Source organism: Ictalurus furcatus, chromosome 18 (genome assembly GCF_023375685.1).
Source record: "Ictalurus furcatus strain D&B chromosome 18, Billie_1.0, whole genome shotgun sequence".
NCBI classification, from domain to species: Eukaryota; Metazoa; Chordata; class Actinopteri; order Siluriformes; family Ictaluridae; genus Ictalurus; species Ictalurus furcatus.
In genome coordinates, this window is record NC_071272.1 from 4,646,258 (window position 1) to 4,662,145 (window position 15,888).

The window sequence follows — 15,888 nt, forward strand, 5'->3', positions numbered from 1 at the left end:
GTCTGGGGTCAGTGCTCTTCTGGCCTTACCTAATGAAGTATGCAGTGCCCACAGGGACTGTAATCACCAGGGTATGCATGCATCTACCTCTACGGCTCATCAGCCCAGATTACCATTCACAAATCAGTGAGGGGTGCTCATCCCCAAAATGCTTCAATCCATTTACCTCGTGCAGGTTATAGCTCAGATGTAGCCTTTTCTATGTATGGGTGATGGTGGGACACGGATTCAGCCATGACCCCAGATGAGGCCGGACTGGACCAACTGATGCTTGTAATTGCTAGCTGTCCTTTGAAATGAAATTATGAATCATATTACAGCCACCGCAAGTCGAGTCATAATTCTAATCAGGAATCTAATGCAATCTTGATTTCATGCTTTAGATATTAAACTACAGCAGCGGTAAGCTTAGATCTAAAACGTACTGCAACTTGAACTGAAATATACTTGCACACACACACACACACACACACACACACACATACTGTATCCTGCTTCAGTGGCTCTATCTTATTAAAGGCAGTATCTACAGCTACTGGAGAACCATCATAAGCTTTTTATTATTGACTCAAAAAATATGATAATTTGAAAATCAAATGCTTTCCTTCCACCGGTTCTGGCCTCACTTTCAGTCTGAGCAGTGCTGCCTTGCTTTAATGGGAGTGACGAGATAGAGGAAACTTCATAAGTTTCTCAGATTTCCACCTCATGCCTCCCCCCACACACACACACATTTATTTATTTAATTGTGATTTATAATTAGAACATTATAATTGAGGTCCTTCACCTACTGCACCTATGTAAAAAAAAAAGGGGGTCTACAACAAATTTAATTAAAACCTGTATTATCTCCTTTCATAGAGGAAATTGAATTATGTTTGAAGTGAGGGAGATTGCAAGCTGACAACATGGTTTTCTTTATTAACTCAGCTCCTCTGTATTTCATTCCCATCCTACGCCTCTAGAATGTCCATCTAATTTCATTTTTGTCGCCTTGGCTGGACGGATTTTTACTCAGTACTAATTTACCACAAATAATATTATAGAGAAGGTAATAGTGAGAGTGATGTATAATACATGATAATATACATGACACATCTTCATATACACCTGAAAAAAAAAGCAGAATAAATGATGAATAATGATACTTCCATATTAATAGTGACAGCATGTATATTATGCTGATCACACACATGCTCATGTTTATCTTTTAATATCAATCGAAGGCACAGCTCCACTTCATATGCAGTGATATATAGTTTTACAAATTTGGATTTTAGCATCTTCCTCAGGGATTCCTAGAAATCCCACATAATCCGTTCTCTGGAGCGCCCCAGACCTGCCAGTGATACTGAGCTGTGGTGAGTAATTCCCTTACTGTCAGCACTCTTCCTGGACTGGTCTGGACTACAGAGACTGGAAGAACCTCTGATATCCTGTAAGTCTTTCCATGTCCTGGATAAGAGCTCCTTCCCAGAGAAGAGATGTGGAACAGGGGAAGATCTGCTCCGGCTGGCCAGCACTACTGATGCAAAGAGCCTGGGATAAGCTGATCCATGCTAATCCTTCACACACATCGCTCTCAGCTGACAATCCCTGTGCTCTCTTCAGCCCTTATCAATCCCACACTGCCGCAGTATTACCTGGTGTGGGCTCAGCCTGATGGGTTTCTCATCCAAAACTGAGGCAAGCTTGTGTGGGAAAGTGAACATACAGTAGGGTCTCCTCGTGTTGTTTTCGATTTGGGGCAGGGGTAGCCATTACATCATACTGGTTGATAAAAGTGTGCTTGTTAATGTCTGCTCTCTGTACAAATTTGACAGGCGTCACAGGTCCAGGGTTCCTGGTATGTTCCTCACTGTGTCACCATGGGTTTCCTCTAGGTTCTCCAGTTTCGTCCTGTTGCAGTCCTGCCAATCTTTTGGCAATTTGCTTAAGAACTCAGCATTTTAACACTGCAGTACGCTGCTACAAAATAATCACTCAAAAATATGCAAAAAGAATGGTCTTCTTTTTCTCCATAAAGAAACAGCAGATAAGCCAATCTATCTGTGACTCTAGAATGATTTACAGTTGCACAAATGCAATGTTTTGACTTCCTATATTAAGCGACACCCTGGAAGCCCTACCCCCTTCCTCAATCTCGCAGTGGTCTCATCTCCTCTCGATTTTCCCACTTGATTTAGTCAAGTTCTGTATACTGCATAGTGAACATCAGTTAATTATATTTCTTAACAATGCCACCAAAAAATCTGAGCATAATTCCAGCCCTAAACGCAAACCTTACCTTTGTCAATTTTTTTGTCTGGCTCGAATCGCGCAAGTTATTACTAATTTGCAAGCATGAGACTATTTGAAATTGTTTATACCCGTCACCATTCACACTTTGAAGAAGGATGAAGGCACCAAAGTGGTTTCATACCCTCAGTTGAAGTGGTGTGCTCTCCAAATCTCATCTGAGGCACACTGCATGAAATTTTCAGAGGAGGGAACTGAATATGCATATTACTAAACCATTTCTCACACAGAAAGCGAGAGATAAAGAGACAGAAAAGAGAAGAAAAAAAAAAGTCATTCATGTTCTAATGTTAAAGAACAGGCAATTATACTGCTAATGGGATATGCTAATGATGTAGTCTGTCAGCAGTGCGTACTGGTTTTGACAAATATTCAAATCCAAAACCTTCACATTCAGATACTCTAGATGCGCTTGAGGAGGATGCTCTAATGACCACCAGCATTAGTATGTGTAATTAGTGTAGCAACAGCATATCGGTTCTATGAAAATGAAAACATACATATTCATAGACCCATAGTCCATTTTCCTGATTGGTCAAACATCCGCAATAGAAGCAAGTAAACATTAATTGGACAATCTGTCAATTTTATGCTGTTCAGTGTATCTTGCGACTTACCAAATAACAGCACTTTGACTTAATGGGTATTTACACACAGTAGAAGCATGTGATCTGGATGGGTGTTGGACATGTGTGCAGCTCCGTAACACTTTATGGAAAACAGATGCTGGTTTTGTCCACAGGGGATTTCTCCCCCTGAAAGATCTTAAGGAGAGAAAAGTGAAAGATGGAAAAATTGTTGGAGGTGAACAGAGGAGAGCTAATGGATCAAAATTACCCCTGTCAGAAAGTTTTGACGAGCGCTGATGAAATTGCTTTTTTTTTCCCCTTCTCAACCCCCCACCACCACCAACCCCACCACCACCACCCCTCCCACCCCATCTCAATATAAGACACAGAAAGAGAAATCCATCTGTAACACGGCCATTGTCATCGCCTCACAATTTACACCCTTTTTTCCTCCCGATGCCTGTTCCTGTGCTCGATGGCGTGATAAATTAATCTTTTTCCATGTCACTGCATCGATTATTTTAAGAGAATACATTAAGAGACGTTTTTCTTTTTTTGTTCCGGAGTAAACATTGTCCTTTTTTTTTTTCTTCCAATCTCCCTTTCAGTCACCATGACAAATCATATTCTATGGTGATGAAGGGAAAGAGACAAAAAAAAAAGGAAAAATGAGAGGAGAGGGATGGATGGAAGGATGGATGGATTCAAGGGGGCAGGGGTGGAGGGGATGGGGGCGCATTTCGGAAAGCTGTTGTGCTAGCTGGATCAGTCAAAGTGCATTGTTTGATGGAGTGCTGTGTCCAAGCTGCCGCTTCTCACTGCACAGTGGCACTGATAGTTGTGGTTGTTGTTAAAGAATTGTGACCTTCACGTTAATCGCGTTAGACACTGGAGGCCATGTGCTTAATAATCAGTCACTCAACACTCAACAGAGTGGAAATAAAACCCAACGCAAAAAGAGGAGGGACAAACAGGAGAACACACTGTTGGTATCGTCACTGTGTGGTGTTAAAAATGTCACTTTTCCATTTCATGTCCTTCACACAGGATTCTGTTGCTCAGTGACTTTATGGATTGGAAATATTGGATAACAAAGTATTTGAATGGTAACTACTAGGAGTGTAATGCAATGCCACTATCTGTCCTCTGTATTTGTATCTGTTTAGTGCTCCAAATATGTGTGTTTGGAATTAAACCCAAAGTAGGCCTTTATTTTTACCACTATGCCCCAAGAAACACTGGAAAACACTCAGAGTTCCTCAACCTCAGCTACATCACTCAAGTCCATATATGGTCTCAATGAGCAATGAGTGCTGGACAGTTTTTTAAAAATAAATAAATAAATAAATAAATCCTATTTCTACAGTTATTATTGTTGTGTCACCAACCTTGAGACGGTATGGAAGCAGGAGCGGGAGGTGGGTGAACAGAGTAGGATCGGGAAGTTCCAGAAGCGTAGTCGTAGAATCAGCAAGGGTCAAGCGATCGGGCGAACAATACAAATGGGGATATCCAGAAAGCGTAGTCGAGACAAGAAGCGAGGGTCGAGGATTATAAGCAACAATGAACTAGAAAAGCTTGGTAACGCAGCAAACTAAGCTACTGAGCGTATACTTCGCGTAGATTCTGGGTGGATGTCTTCCCTAAGTACTAGTGTGTGTGTGTGTGTGTGTGTGTGTGTGTGATTGGTGCCAGGTGTGTCTGATCAGAACTCCGGGGATGGTGAGCGCATGCGTGCCTGAGAAGTGAGTATTGCATCTTGGGAATTTGAGTTCTGATCGGACCGAGCTGTGACAGAACCCCCCCCCCAAAGGGCTCACTCCGGGAGCAGAGTTCTTTCTTGGCCTCCCCCGGGGTCGTGGGCCTGGGAGATGAGGATGAGTGACATGAAAGTCCTTGGTGAGCTGTGGATCCAGTATATCCTGCTTGGGAACCCAGCACTGTTCCTCAGGTCCGTAACCTTCCCACTCGACCAAATACTCCAGCTTGCCCCTCCTGCGTCTAGATTTGAGGATGTTCCTGACGCGGTAAGCCGGTTGTCCATCAATCTCCAGAGGGTTCGGAGGAGTTTCAGCTGGTACTTCGGTGGCTAGAGGACCGTTAACAACAGGTTTGAGACGTGATACGTGGAATGAAGGGGAGATGCGGCTGTGTCGTGGCAGTTCCAGACGGTAGGTGACTTCATTGACCCGCTTGAGGATCTTGAATGGTCCAGTATATCGTGGCGCTAGTTTTTTACAGTCTGTCACCATCCGTGGGTTGAGCCAGAAGCAGATGCAGATGCAGATGCAGATAAAGACATTTATTTAAAGAAACGTACTAAGAAACAAATACACTATGACAACCTTGAAACACACTGTGGCAAGAAACAAACATCAAGACATGAACAACGGGAGTCTAAGACAACGAAAGACAGTGAATCAGTGCAGACAATGGCTATATATACACATGAGTGCTCATTAACCAAAACGTGAATCAGGTGCAGGTGGTCATGTGACATGTAGTGCAGTGCAGTGGCTGATGGGAAGTGGAGTCCAGAGCTTCCTGATATGTGACATGTTGTTTGTACCTGCCCATGAAGTTTTCCAGCTAATTTAGTTGATTCCATTTCTCAGGATACAAACAAACTAGTAGCGTAATTTAAACCATCTGACTACTTGCACTCCCTCTGCAAGCTTTCTAAAAACATAAATAAATAAATAAATAAATAAATAAATAAATAAATAAAAAGGACTTCCTGTTTTAGTATCTGTTTTGGATATCCATTCAATATATGGATGTTTTCAAATTCTATTGCATCCCTAGTACCTACTGTTTATTGGGCCACCATAGCACATCCATAAGCAATGTTATGAAAGACTTATTTTCTTTTATTTTTTAAGTAAAAATCTTCAGTTAACATTGCCAGGCATCCTGGTTTGATTTCAGAAACTGCTGATCTGCTGGGATTTTCACATACAACAGTCTCTAGAGTTGGTTGGACTGAAAAGATGGTTTGAGCTGACACGAAGGCTACGATAACTCAATTAACCACTCGGTACAATCGTGATGAGCAGAAAAGCATCTCAACATGCCAAATGGTCTACAACAGCAGAAGACCACATCAGGTTCTACTTCTCTGAGCACATAACCAGAATCTGAAGCAATAGTGTGCACATGTTTAACAAAACTAGACACTTGAAGACCAGACAACTTGCCTGGTCACCTTTTTCCTTGGTTGCCTGGTTAAATCATTCCTAATTAGGTTTTCCTAATAAAGTCTATCTTTTATTAATTTTCTTTCCCTGATTTTTCATAATAGGCAGACTGTTTAAGATTGCCTGTTGTTTCTCTCAATTTTGATCCTTTGAATGTAATATTACAGACTATTACTTTGTTTTTACTAAAAGCGCATTCATGAATGTAGTATTTTTTATATGTAGCTGTATATTTACTTAGTTGACATATTGACTTCTTCATTAACAGAGCTCCATAACAGTGTTCTAAATGCAAAATTGATTACCATTTTAGGTTAGGGACATGAAACTCATTTCACTGCCGTGTGGGCTTCAGAAATTGGTGAAGTCGCATCTGAACAGTGCTATATGCTAGTTTTTACAGGTAAATGGACAGTGCGGGAGTGATCATCAAGACAAACTTGCTAATATAGGTCTGCTTCTCTGAACCAATCAGTGTTAAAGTACATTTTTTGTACGCCAAAAAAAAAAAAACAAAAAAAAAAAAACAAACCTGATGATCCAGAGACACTGATATGCTTGAATTTCTTAACATTGGCCCCAACCCTAACTTTTCATATGTATAACTGTTACTAATTTGTAAGCATGATTTGTAACATTTTGGCTTGTTTGCACCAATGAGCATTCACACAACAAAAAGATATTTTAAAGAGTGAGAAGGATGAAATCCTCAAGTTTAAAGTGCACCAGCACTCAGGGAGTTAAAGGGCATTAAATTCCATGCTCCTATATAAAGCAAAGACAGTAAATACAATTCTCAAAGGGTAAGATGAGAGGTAGATACATTATAGAAGATGCCTCAAAGCTCCATAAATGTGCTTTTAGTAAAGGCAAACCATGGTTACACTTTATAATGTCTCTAAAATCTGTGTTGTTACACATGACTATACAGGCAACTATAATGTAAATACACACGATTTATGCGAAAGTAAATGTGTCATCAGTAGTTGCATTATAGTTGCATGTATAACAGCAGCTCTAGCAGTCATTCAAATGACAGGTTTATATTAATGCACTCTTTTTAATATGTTATCGTTGCTATAGGAACAACTCTTTCACAATAATCTAAGGCTAATAATAATAATTTTTTTTATTTTTTTTTTTAAATATGCTGTTATTTATATATCATCAGTATGGTGAAGCTTTGCGTAAGGAGATTTATGGAAGGAGTCTCCAGTGTCGGCGCTTTATTACGGTCAGTACATTTTCCGCCATGGGAAAGTCTTCAGGAGAGTTTGTGCTTTCTGCTTTCTCCGTAACAATTTTGCAATTTCTTATTAACTTCAAGAGAGATGGTGAGTGAAGGACTGTTTATAGATGCTAACATAAGAGATAGCCACTCATGGATGAACTCATGGATGTTAAACAACGTTAGATGTAACTATAAACAGACAAAAAGTACAGCCTGAAGTTATTATTACATTAAAAAATCATAATCGTTGGTTAATTGCTGCGGTGTAAGAGGACTGCAACACTTATCAATAATGAATAAAACATAATGAACTTTGGAGTGGTCCTAGTAGCTCATACGTCATGCCAGGCTCCATGACATCTCCACATTATTGATTATTTTCCTATAACAGCATGCCATAATGATGCACAATGCTAATTGCAGGTTCTTCTAGCATTCATAGAAAAACGCACAATACATTTAAAGTGTAATGTTACCTTACAAGGTTTGAAACTGGAATTTACATACACATAAATCCTCAGAAAGTGCTTTATAAAAATGTATTCAGTGACTATAAGCATGTTATGACGGCTCAGTACTGTAAGGTTTCAAATTTACAGCTATGTCACTGGAAATACAGTAGTACATAATGTACAGATGGATGAAGGGAACGTATCCATCCAGATACCGATCCTAAATTGCTTACCTGAGACACAGAGCCTGTCTGCAGATCCGTGAACTGTGACAAAGAATGGCTGAAGTACTTCAAGGAAGAATGATGAAAATGATAAGGAGAGAAAAAAAAAAAATAGAAAGAAAGCGAAGCCAGGCAGGTGAAACTTGAGGCTGAATGTGAATGTGTATGTGTTCAGGGTTCAAAAGGCCTGCCCTCCCAGCGGACCTTCTCTCCCAGCGAGCAGCAGCAGTGCATCACTTACTCCTGCCCACCGAGGCTCTCCTCTCATAAAAGACTCACTTTTAAGGACAAAAGTGGGGAGATCAATCTTCTTTACAGGGGTTATAAAAGTGAAAGGCTGCATTAAGGGTCCGCTGATACCCACAGAATGGTATACACTTTGCACATTTTTTTTTCCGTCTCTTCCCTACGCATTACCTTCTCTAATTCATCGTAAACCCCATAGAGGCCTTGGGGCTCCCCTCCCCAACAAATGACAACATATGGTGGCTTGTACTTCCTTCAGCAACCTTGAGAGTCAGGGTCACCCCTGTTTCAGTGTCTGTGTTTACACTTACAGGCTGTTTTATTAGGAACACCTTTATGCAATTATCCAATCATGTGGCAGTGTATAAAATCATGCAGATACAGCCTAGCTCAAGCGCTTCAGGTAATGTTTGCATCAATCATCATGGGGGAAAATGTATCTCAGTGACTTGTGGCATGGTAGTTAGTGCTAGAGTATGAGTGGAGGCCGAAATGTCTTGTTAAGACATTGGGGCAGTGGTGGCTTGGTGCTTAAGGCTCTGGGTTACTGATCAGAAGGTCGGGGGTTCAAGCACCAGCACTGCCAAGCTGCCACTGTTGGGCCCTTGAGCAAGGCCCTTAACCTTCTCTGCTCCAGGGGTGCTGTATCATGGCCGATGCTGCACTCTGACTGCAGCTTCCTGATATGCGAAGAAAAGAATTTCTTCACTGTGCATATGTATATGTGATCAATAAAGATTCATTATCATTAAGCATTAGCTTATCATTAAGCATTAGTCGAAATGTCCTCACACCTCCAGGGTCGGGGGTTCGATTCCCACCGTGGCCCTGTGTGTGCGGAGTTTGCATGTTCTCCCCATGCTGTGGGGGTTTCCTTCGGGTATTCCGGTTTCCTCCTCCATGTTCCAAAGACATGGTAGGCTGATTGGCATGTCCAAAGTGTCCGAAGTGTGTGAATGTGTATGTGATTGTGCCCTGCGATGGATTGGCACCCTGTCCAGGGTGTACCCCGCCTTGTGCCCGATGCTCCCTGGGATAGGCTCCAGGTTTCCCCGTGACCCTGAAAAGGATAAAGGAAGATGGATGGATGTATGGATGGATGGTTTAAGCTGACAGGAAGGCGACAATAACTCATATAACCGCTTGTTACAAATGTGGTGAGCCGAAAAGCATCTCAATAAAGATGCCAGATGGGCTACAACAGCAGAAGACTACATCAGCAAAGACAGGCTACACCAAAACTGGACAGTTCACCTCTGGAAAACTGTTGCCTGGTCTTTTTCCATGATTTCCTAACTGGATAATTTCCAATGAAGTTTTCCTAATAAGTGTATCTTTCAGTTGTTTAGTTTTTTTTCCCCCCTTGCAATATCTACAGCAGTTCTATTATTCCACACTCATAACCGTACATTACTCTTACACACTCCAAGCACCCCTACTCCTCCATCCCCCTCCCCTCCTCCACTCCCTGTGTAGCGAGCTCTATTTAAATACAAATGGAGCATTCTTAAAAAGCAATTGTCCTCGAAGCGCAGGCATCGCCTTAGTATTTCACAGTCGGGCTCACATGTGCAAAGCGTGCGGCGAGAATTATTGGCACCTAACCCTGTTTCCAAGGTTACAGGTTATTATTGGTTCGAGAGGCTGTGCTATGGGCGTGGAGAGGGAGGCAGAAGTGGATGAGAATCAGACGAGGCCAGATGGTGCAGGAGATGACTCGAATTGAGTGAGGTACCTGTTGAGTGTCTGCAAAATGTGAATATACTTCTTATGCATGTGCTGATATATGGATGGGACAAAATTTATATAGCAGTCATTCTTCATCGCAGTCAACTAGTGGGGTTTTTTTCTTGCTTTCCTTGCTTAATCCCTCCTGATTTCACAAGGAGCTGACAATGAGGTAATGAGTTGAAGTGCATTAGAGCAAGGAAAACACCAAGACGCATGCAACGTCCCACAGGACTGAGAACCACTATGCCGTAGATGAATGCTATTAACAGTGATCTGTTTCAGTGCTGGAAACATATGGATTGCCAATGACTACTCTCAAGAGGCTCGAAAGTTTTATTTATGACATATTTCACATGTGATTTCTCTCAAAATGTTCTGATTATAACTTTATGGATGTTCATGTTATGATTCAGGAAAGAAAGAAATAAACCATGAGTGGTATGAAAGAGAGCATTGGGGTACAAGGACACTTTTGAACGAGCTCCATGTACTGTATGTTATTATCCTTTCGACATTTTTGAATACATCCTTGAATGGAGTATGAAATCCGCTGTAATGTCATCCCTTTGAGCTATAACGGCTGCTCCGTTCCCGTGGGTCTTTCAGAGATGTCTGATAGCAAGCTTCCTTCAGTTGTTCCGGGGTGGGGGGAGCAATTTAGCAGGTTCATTAAGTCCTCAAAACAATACAAGACACAATGGGAAAGATTGTGCAGGGAAATGTTGTTTTTTTCAGGATCTGAGCCCAAAGTACAGTAGAAGTCTCCTACTGTGGAGAAATTGAAGTATCTTCCCTTTTATTCGGTTGACTCCACAGGGAGGCCCGATGTAGCCACAAATCCTTTAGCCATGCCACTTCCTCCTCTGAAGGTTTTCAAGGGAAGGAAAAGGAGGGGGTGGGGTAGGACCTTGTGAAGATGAAACCGCCTGCAAAGAAGCAATTAACAGCATAGTCCTGTCAAACTCTCCCTATCTCACCTGCCTTCAGAATCCCCGCCACCACTATGCCACACACCCATTTGCTGCTCCAATCTATTTCAGCAAGGCCACAGAGTGGAAATGATTCTTTCCTCATTAGGGCAGCATGACACCACAGGGAGCCTCGTATAGAACACTGCATCAGAGTACCTGTCCCAACCAGATACCAATTTTTTTCCAACTCATCAAGAGTTTGTGCCCTTCATGATGTGAAATATTTCACGCTTGCAAATTTTGTAACAATTTGTACAACTCGAATTGAATAAAATTATTGGAAAAGTTCATTTTGGGGCTAGGAGTGTTACAGCTTTTTTTTTTTTTTTCATTTTGAAATTGAACTACAGATTTCTCATTTCAGACATATTTCAATGAAAACATCTTATGTTGTATGAACATTCATTCATCTGAGTCAAAACATGACACAGTATGCTTTTATCGGACATTAATCAACGGTGGAGTGGTGTGATGCAGCTTGATGTCAAGCAGAGTTACTCTTACCACCCTGAAGTTATTATTTTCAAATAACAGCTTGTACCAAAGTTCCTCTTATTCAACAGCAATTTGCCATCCGTCCATTTTCCATACCGCTTATCCTACATAGGGTCACGGAGGAGCAAGGAGCTTATCCCAGGGAACTCAGGGCACAAGTCGGGGAACACCCTGGATGAGGTGCCAATCCATAGTAGGGCACAATAGTGCGCACATTCATGCTTTCACGCTCTACAGACAATTTGGAAATGCCAGTTTTATCTACAACGCATGTCTTTGGACTAGGGGAGGAAACCAGAATACCTGGAGGACACCCCGAAGCACGGGGAGAACATGCAAACTCAGCGGGAGACAGGATTCAACCCCCCAAACGTGCTAACCGCTAAGCCACATGGTACTTTCATGTTGCTTTTTCTCACTTACATTACAGCAGCTACAAACTCTCATTCCCTCACAATTTGTTTTAACTCTTGTAAAGTTTCTAAGACAAAAAATAAACTGCAGTTTGCCTTGTTACCGAGAAACCGGAAAACACAAAGTCACTCGTCCATAAAACTTTCAATTACAGCTTTATCTAGTTTGACTGTTACAAGGCACTGACACTGGAGACTCATTCCATAATTGTTCAATAAATCTCCAAGATTTACCATATCAGTATTTATAAATCTGGTATTACTTGTTAAACAGTAACGTATTAGAATGAGCAAATGAAGTCACATCAAGCTGCGAATTACAGCCGAAATCAACCCCACCTTATCAATCAGATTTGAGAATTCAGCAGCAGAGTAACAAAATATTAGTGTGCATTCTTGACTGAAATAAAAATGAGGTGGAGTTGTTCTTCACTCGATTTACATTTTCAACCTACCAGAAAATGTCTAGACAGTTCTGAAATAGACAAGAGTATGCCAGCTCTTAGGATGTAACACAGTGTGCATATATAAATATATAATTCTCCTTCTGGAAACGTAATATGCTAATGTTAGTCTAGACAAATCTGCATTCTTCTTGTAACTTCTTGTACACTTATCCCTACTTTATACAACATTGGACTGCATCCAACACATTATTAAGGATATTAACAACCAGTTCCATCTCTCGCTCTCTCTCTCTCTCTCTCTCTCTCTCTCTCTCTCACTCTCTCACTTTCTCTCTCTCTCACTCTCTCTCTCACTCTCCTACTCTCTCTCTCTCTCTCTCTCTCTCTCTCTCTCTAACTCCCTGGGACACTGAATGTCCTTGTCTGCTTTCAGTCTTGTACCATGTCTCTGAGTCCTGCCTTATACATGTCACCATATCATTGTACAAATAACACCAAGAAGACATGCTGGGTATTATACCTTGTTTTTCCTGTTTCACACATTAAATAGATGATGAATAAAAGTGAGAAGTCTGGGGTTGTTTTTTTAAACCTCACTTTCTCCCTTGCACCTCAAGAGACTGAGAGAAAGAGAGAGGGAGAAGGAGGAGGAATATTTTCAAATTGGCTATGGGGAAAGAGGTGGAAAACAATTATGTGAGCAAGTTGGCCGCGGAGATGAGGCTATTGCTGCTGCTGTAATGAAGAGGGGAGGTGACACATGGGCTTTGTCCCACTCCGGTATTGTTTGAATGTGAGGAAATGACTCCACCATATTGTCAGGGCCTAAAATGAATTGCCAATTATATTCGATGGCATCTCGCCGGTGCTTAGGTAACATTTAAAGTGATGGATAGAGACAGGGAGGATATTTAGTAGATGCTCTTTTCATTCAGAAATGCAGAAAATTCCCTTTGCAGCGTGGCACGGATCTCACGGGTGGGAGGACGATGAATTTATGAATTTATAGCAAGTAACATGTGCTCTTGATTTTTTTTTTTTTTCAAACACAAGGTGGACACTTTCTGTTGCAGCTGAAGAAATCACGTACAGCATGGAGTTCTTTTCCCCAGTTTTAGAAATAGCCTACAAAGGACACGAGGAAGAAACATTAAGAAGAATCAGACTCAATAGGGAACCCATCCTCTTCTCAGTGTTTACTTGAGGAAAGTTACGGGTATTCAGAGTCGGGTTACGCAAGCGCAGAAGTGGATTTTCAGGGCTCTGCATTTAGTTCATACAAAGGTTGCTGATTTCACTTGAGTAAAAACATCAGATATGCGTTCTTTCAGTAGTGTATAGACCACCTTTTTACAGACAAGTAATTGCCTTTAAGCCAGAAAAAAAACAGGGATAGAAAATGCAGACTGAAAAATGAAATATCTAGAAATTTTTTTATGACTATTATTATTATTAGTAGTAGTAGTAGTAGTAGTAGTATTTATTGTTAAATATAATACATTTTATCATAAAAGCAAAAGACATTAAAAAATGAAAAATAAAATTGATTGAGAAGATGGCACTATAATAGATTCCTATCTAATAGGAGTCTATTGTATTGTCAGTATATGAATATCGTCACATTAATCACTGCAAATGTGGTTTAATTATTTACATTATATATTACATTAATATTATTATTACTATCCATTCATCCATCCATTTTTCATAGCACTGATCCTTCACAGGGTCATGGATAGCCTGGAGCCTATTCCAAGGAAGTTGGGGCACAAGGGGAAGGATACCGTGGATGAGGTGCAAACCCATCGCAGGGCACAATTGCACACACATTCACACACTACAGACAATTTGGAAATGCCAATCAGCTTACAACGCTGTCTTTGGACTGGGGGAGGAAACCGGAGTACCCAGAGGAAACCCCCAAAGCACAGGGAGAACATGCAAACTCCACGCACAGAGGAGGGCGGAGGTGGGAATCAAACCCCCAACCCTGGCAGTGTGAGCCAAACATGCTAACCAATAAGCTACTGTGCCCCCCTTTTATTATTATTATTATTATTATTATTATTTGGTTTAACTATACGGTATGTAAGGATCATAGCCTGACCTGTTCACTCTTTAGCATAGATGGAGAGTCAGAGATCGACATGGGGAAGAAAATGGTACAGATCCGCGTTTGAAAGAGAGAAAAATAATCAGCAGTGTGAACAGATCTCAGCTAATAAGCAGAAGCAGTCATGTTCCGTCCTAGCGTCCTTAAGTACATCTCCAAATGCTAAAATACCTTCTCACATGTTCCCTATTTCTTTTAATTCATCTGGGGTTTTTTCCCCTCACTCTCATGCTCATTTCCTTTGGCTGTCAGACACCTCTTTATATTTTTCCCCCTCTCCTCATCTTTTGTCATCGCTGGGCTGGATATCAGCTCCTGTCTCTACAAATACAGACGAGTATTGAACTGTTCATTTTATTATTCATCACCTCCCTCTGAATCATCATTAACACACTTAGGCGAATTTGGATAAGGGCTAAAACGTCTGTCAGGAATTTCATATGCTTTTGCAGAATATACAAGAAAATAAACAGTCTTTGTGTTATCAGATGTCTAAATGACAAACTCCAGCTACCTGTGTATGTGTATTGCGTATGCACTTTCATTATTCATTGACGGATTACTCACTCACCAGCTGTACACGTCATTCAAATCTGTACTCGCATATTGTGGATACTGTGGACATGAGTCTGGTTCATAAACGTGAGCATCCCAAGGAGGTGTGTTTGTTTGCAAGCACTGATTCATCCGAATGACTAATAATGATCAACAAACGATCCCTCCTTTTTTTCCCCCCTCCAGACAGAAGCTGCAGTGAGTCACTTTTACCTGAGCAAGATTACAAACCTACATAAAAGTCTCTCATAACCTTCTTCTTGTCATTCAGGGGAGGAGAAGGTTGTTAACTTTCAAAGCAAATGCAGAGAGAGAGAGAGAGAGAGAGAGAGAGAGAGAGAGAGAGAAAGAGAGAGAGTGTTTGTGTGTGGCCAGACAGAGGGTCCAGTGTCCATGCTGTGCTTTGTGGCATGCCAATCCATCCCACAACTGTGCTGATGGACAAGATCAGAGCACAGGCCCAGTCCCAAGGCATGGCAGAAGGTGATGCACCTCAGGCACATCTGGCACAGGTGGTATTGTGTGTATGTGTGTGTGTGTGTAGGCGTGTGTCAAAAGGACATGCGTGCTGACTGACAGGTCTCATCAGGGACAGCTTAATGATACCCCGACCACCAATTAAGGCTCATCAAGGTCCCCGATTGAATGTTGCTAATAAATAATGCATGGCCTCAGTAATTCCACATAATCTTGATATTAGAGAGTCAAAGGTGTATGCATTATTAATGGGGCCAAATTGGACTTTAATAACTGTTCCGCCTAATCCAACTTGGTGGAGAAATTCACTTATATTAATAAAGCCGTATTATTAATGGGGGAACCGTTTTTCCAAAATGTTAACTGACTAAAGTGCTCCAGAGGCAATCCCCAAGATTGACGACCCCTGCGTATGCAAGAAGAGGAGCACGCTTATTTATTTATCCATCTACCTGTGGTGCATTGGCCCAGATCATTAGATCAATAATTTTCTCATCAAGTCATTAGGC